We start from the raw sequence: 6681 nt of genomic DNA on the forward strand, positions 1-6681 counted from the left end.
GCTCTCAGGTTTCTCTCTGTACAAACTAAGCAGAACTTCGTATAAATTTATAAATATTAAATAATTTTTTAAATTTTGTCTCATTATTAAAAAAAGAGTACAATGAGTGAAAAAGTAAGAGTACACTGTTTTCCGATCTCGAAAAGAGTACATGTACTCTTTAAAGAGTACGGTTGGTAATCCTACACTAGATGTTAATAATAATAATGTTAAATCATTATTATTTCGTATATATGCAACAAATGAATATACATTTTATGTATGTTTACTTTGAACTGGCACCTTCAATAGTGTATGAGTCATTTTTCATGGTAATAATGTTTCCTCACAATATTAGTTACTAATTATAATAATTATTTGTAAATGTGTGCTTATGAAGATACACGTGATTGAAAACTGGTTAACTCACACACATGTGCTCCAAACTCTTGAATCAAATATAGTGTTCTAGGTGAGAAATAGAAATAACAGTTTTTTAGATTTCAAAAATGAATCACATAAGATCAGTATTAATTCAAAAGAATTCTTATGTACTCCAAAATCTTGAATCAAATATAGTGTTCTATGTGATCAAAATAACAGTTTTTTATATTTTAAAAATAAATCACAAAAGATCAATATTAATTTTAAAAGAATTCTTATAAAATTGTTTTACCATATTTTGTCTACTTTAGCGTAATACATCTTTATTATTGGAAGATAATGAAATGGTAAAAAACCTTAGCATACATAATGAGGTATTCAAGTCAGACGTAAAGTTGGCAACTGTTGGTGTATGTTTACTTTGATGAACCTGGCACCTTCAATAATATGTGAGTCATTTTTCATGGTAATATGTATAATAGTATTTTTTATATACGTATTCATTTCCATTTCATTATCTTTCAATAATAATATAAAAAACTATTATAGTTTGATCCCTCACCTAGAACACTATATTTGATTCAAGATTTTAGAGTGTAAGTTAACAAGTTTTCAATCACGTATATTTTCATAAGTATACGTTTACAAATTATTATTCTAATTAATAATTAATATCGTGATTGTTCTGATAATCAAATACACTAATAAACGTAATAAGTGTTTTGGTATAATGTTATTAAGAAATTGATTAACAGAACAATCGTTCCTCACAATATTGATTATGAATTAGAATAATATTTTGAAAATGTATACTTATGAAGATACACGTGATTGAAAACTGTAACTCACACACATGTGCTTCAAAATCTTGAATCAAATTTCTAGGTGAAAGATCGAAATAACAGCTTCTTGTATTTCAAAAATGAATCACAAAAGATGAGTATTAATTTCAAAAGAATTCTTATGTGCTCCACAATCTTAAATCAAATATAGTGTTCTAGGTGAGAGATTCAAATAACAGTTTTTTATATTTCAAAACTGAATCACAAAAGATCAGTATTAATTTTAATAGAATTCTTATATCAAATTGTCTATTTTAACGTAATACATTTTGTTATTGCAAGATAATGAAATGGAAATTAATATATATATATAAAATCTTGGCATACATAATGAGGTATTCAAGTACATGTTTCAGTTAGACTTATTGTTAGTCAAATCAGACGTAAGTTCGGAACTGTTGGGTATTACTGAAGAAGAAGAGAAGGGAACTGTTGTCTTTTTTACCTTATTATTTTCTTAAATCTAATGACACGTATCATTTGTACGCCAAGTTAAATTCTACCCTTCTTTCTCTCCGACTCGCCCCACTACTCATCATTGTCACTCTCCTTCATATATGTATAATATATTTTTAAATAATTCTTTAAATCATTTTTTATATATATTTTTGATACATCTGTACTTTAACATAATATATTATCACGAAAGTAACTGATATTAAAACATCTATGTAAATATATACAATTTATACTAACTTCGATACATTGTGCACATCCTCCCTCCTCTTCCTCTCCCTCCTCCCTTCCCCACTACTCATCTTTTTCATTTTATTTCACTATCTTGTCGTGTAATATGGATTTTTCCCATAAAATATATCGTTTAATTAACTAGTCTTTAAAAATTCTATCTCTAAAGATCTAAGAGGTTACCATTCTTACACTTATTTAATTCTAATGACATGTATTATTTGTATGTGTATATAAACTTATCTTTTTAAAAAAAAGGTAGAAAAAAGCGCTAAGAGTGGGTGCTGCTGGTCAGAAAACCGTTTGGGCCAGTTTCACCAACGTCAATTACTTAATCGACTGTGAAACTGACCAATCACATTTGCTGTTTAGTAGAACCATCTTTAAAAACCTACGTGATATTATCCTTATTTACTTAATTCTAATGACATGTATCATTTGTATAAAAGATTTGATATCAATAGTAGGCGCCAAGTTAAATTCTAATCTTTAAAACCAACGTGTTATTATCCTTATTATTTAATTAAATCAATGACATGTATCATTTGTATAAAAGATTTGATATCAATAGTCGGCGTCAAGTTTTTCTACCTTATTATTTAATTAATTTTAATGATATTTATCATTTGTATACAAGATTTGATATCAACGGTCGGCGCCAAGTTAAATTCTACCAAATTAAAAAGTAAAACACAAGTGGTACCTTTAATCTTTAAGAACCCATATAGTACTATTATTTAAATTCTACTAAATTAAAAAGTAAAACCCATGTGGTACTATCTTTATCTTCATACAATGAAACCTAAGTATATGCCTTTGTATTCTTATTAAAAGATCTTCCTATTCGAAACCAAGTGACTTAATTCTTATTTAAAAAAATTATATCACAATTAATTTAAAAACAAAATGAGAAAAATTTATTTAAATAGAAAAATTTTTTATGTAAAAACACTTCGCGCTGCTAGTTCTCGATCTCGATGTAATAAAATACAATAATAAAGACAAGAAACATTTTCACGAAAATTAAAGTATTTAGTGTGTATATATTCGTGCATATGTCTGTGCGAGTGAATTGTATCTCAATCCCAATATATACTAACGTCATAATAAAATTATATATGGATGTAACATTTTGTATAAAAGAGATTAGAAGCTACGAGAGTTAAAAAGTATGCAGTCTGTATGTATATTCGCATACAGTATATGCGAGTGAAATACATAAAAAAAGAAAAGTAAGCTGTATATTTATTAATCAAATGTAGCATTTAAAATATGTTTAATATAATTTTTAAATTATCATTACCTTTACATATATTTGTATTTATTATTATAGCTTTTAGATAGTTTTCATTGTTTTTCTTATTCGCTCTAGCAGCGCGAAGTGTTTTTACATAAAAAATTTTTCTATTTAAATAAATTTTTTTCATTTTGTTTTTAAATTAATTGTGATATAATTTTTTTAAATAAGAATTAAGTCACTTGGTTTCGAATAGGAAGATCTTTTAATAAGAATACAAAGGCATATACTTAGGTTTCATTGTATGAAGATAAAGATAGTACCACATGGGTTTTACTTTTTAATTTAGTAGAATTTAAATAATAGTACTATATGGGTTCTTAAAGATTAAAGGTACCACTTGTGTTTTACTTTTTAATTTGGTAGAATTTGACTTGGCGCCGACTGTTGATATCAAATCTTGTATACAAATGATAAATATCATTAAAATTAAGTAAGTAATAAGGTAGAAAAACTTGGCGCCGACTATTGATATCAAATCTTTTATACAAATGATACATGTCATTGATTTAATTAAATAATAAGGATAATACCACGTTTTTTTTTAAAGATTAGAATTTAACTTGGCGCCTACTATTGATATCAAATCTTTTATACAAATGACACATGTCATTAGAATTAAGTAAATAAGGATAATATCACGTAGGTTTTTAAAGATGGTTCTACTAAACAGCAAATGTGATTGGTCAGTTTCACAGTCGATTAAGTAATTGACGTTGGTGAAACTGGCCCAAATGGTTTTCTGATCAGCAGCACCCACTCTTAGCGCTTTTTTCTACCTTTTTTTTAAAAAGGTAAGTTTATATATACATACAAATGATACATGTCATTAGAATTAAATAAGTGTAAGAATGGTACCTCTTAGATCTTTAGAGATAGAATTTTTAAAGACTAGTTAATTAAACGATATATTTTATGGGAAAAATCCATATTACACGACAAGATAGTGAAATAAAATGAAAAAGATGAGTAGTGGGGAAGGGAGGAGGGAGAGGAAGAGGAGGGAGGATGTGCACAATGTATCGAAGTTAGTATAAATTGTATATATTTACATAGATGTTTTAATATCAGTTACTTTCGTGATAATATATTATGTTAAAGTACAGATGTATCAAAAATATATATAAAAAATGATTTAAAGAATTATTTAAAAATATATTATACATATATGAAGGAGAGTGACAATGATGAGTAGTGGGGCGAGTCGGAGAGAAAGAAGGGTAGAATTTAACTTGGCGTACAAATGATACGTGTCATTAGATTTAAGAAAATAATAAGGTAAAAAAGACAACAGTTCCCTTCTCTTCTTCTTCAGTAATACCCAACAGTTCCGAACTTACGTCTGATTTGACTAACAATAAGTCTAACTGAAACATGTACTTGAATACCTCATTATGTATGCCAAGATTTTTTATATATATATTAATTTCCATTTCATTATCTTGCAATAACAAAATGTATTACGTTAAAATAGACAATTTGATATAAGAATTCTATTAAAATTAATACTGATCTTTTGTGATTCAGTTTTGAAATATAAAAAACTGTTATTTGAATCTCTCACCTAGAACACTATATTTGATTTAAGATTGTGGAGCACATAAGAATTCTTTTGAAATTAATACTCATCTTTTGTGATTCATTTTTGAAATACAAGAAGCTGTTATTTCGATCTTTCACCTAGAAATTTGATTCAAGATTTTGAAGCACATGTGTGTGAGTTACAGTTTTCAATCACGTGTATCTTCATAAGTATACATTTTCAAAATATTATTCTAATTCATAATCAATATTGTGAGGAACGATTGTTCTGTTAATCAATTTCTTAATAACATTATACCAAAACACTTATTACGTTTATTAGTGTATTTGATTATCAGAACAATCACGATATTAATTATTAATTAGAATAATAATTTGTAAACGTATACTTATGAAAATATACGTGATTGAAAACTTGTTAACTTACACTCTAAAATCTTGAATCAAATATAGTGTTCTAGGTGAGGGATCAAACTATAATAGTTTTTTATATTATTATTGAAAGATAATGAAATGGAAATGAATACGTATATAAAAAATACTATTATACATATTACCATGAAAAATGACTCACATATTATTGAAGGTGCCAGATTCATCAAAGTAAACATACACCAACAGTTGCCAACTTTACGTCTGACTTGAATACCTCATTATGTATGCTAAGGTTTTTTACCATTTCATTATCTTCCAATAATAAAGATGTATTACGCTAAAGTAGACAAAATATGGTAAAACAATTTTATAAGAATTCTTTTAAAATTAATATTGATCTTTTGTGATTTATTTTTAAAATATAAAAAACTGTTATTTTGATCACATAGAACACTATATTTGATTCAAGATTTTGGAGTACATAAGAATTCTTTTGAATTAATACTGATCTTATGTGATTCATTTTTGAAATCTAAAAAACTGTTATTTCTATCTCTCACCTAGAACACTATATTTGATTCAAGAGTTTGGAGCACATGTGTGTGAGTTAACCAGTTTTCAATCACGTGTATCTTCATAAGCACACATTTACAAATTATTATTATAATTAGTAACTAATATTGTGAGGATTATACATTATTACCATGAAAAATGACTCATATACTATTGAAGGTGCCAGTTCAAAGTAAACATACATAAAATGTATATTCTTTTGTTGCATATATACGAAATAATAATGATTTAACATTATTATTATAAACATCTAGTGTGCATGTGTTGTTAAATCATTATTACGTATATATGCGACAAACGGATATACATTTTATGAATGTTCACTTTGAACTAGCACCTTCAATGATATATCAGTTTGTTTTCTAACGTCGAAAGTGTATATTTTACATTATGTAGTATATATTTAACATTTCCATAGATATATATAAATCAAGCGACGCGGTAGCGTCGCGACGCCAAGTGCATAAAATAAAATTATAACCGTTTGACATGATGACATGATACTTGATGCGTGTATATGTTCATGTCGATGTCAAATTCACGACGCTACCACTAGCTTTATCTCGAGTTTTCACATCTTGAAACTTTAGATTAAAATTACTCAGAATTTAAAAGCAGAATCAAAAATCTAAAAACACTTTTATTATATAATGTCATCGGTATCTTTCGATTGCGACCAGTCCGAATAAAATTGGTGCAGCCGATACCGAGATCTGGAGACCGAGTCCCGAAAGGGGTACGTTTCAGTTATGTTCAGACGTACGTGTGACACATACACGTATTTTTCAATCGTACGTGTGACACATACATGTAAAGCGTTTTGTCCATTAGGCTGCTGTTCACAATGTCTACATTCAAAAAACAGTCACATGTGTAATGACATACATATGTGTATAACGCATGTATGTACTTGTTATGTACACATATGTAATAATAATAACACATGTATGTTAAATAATAATAAATAAATTAATAAATAAAAATTAAAATAAATAAATAAAT

This window comes from Cyphomyrmex costatus, unplaced genomic scaffold, assembly GCF_001594065.2.
Source record: "Cyphomyrmex costatus isolate MS0001 unplaced genomic scaffold, Ccosl1.0 scaffold140, whole genome shotgun sequence".
Classification (NCBI taxonomy): Eukaryota; Metazoa; Arthropoda; class Insecta; order Hymenoptera; family Formicidae; genus Cyphomyrmex; species Cyphomyrmex costatus.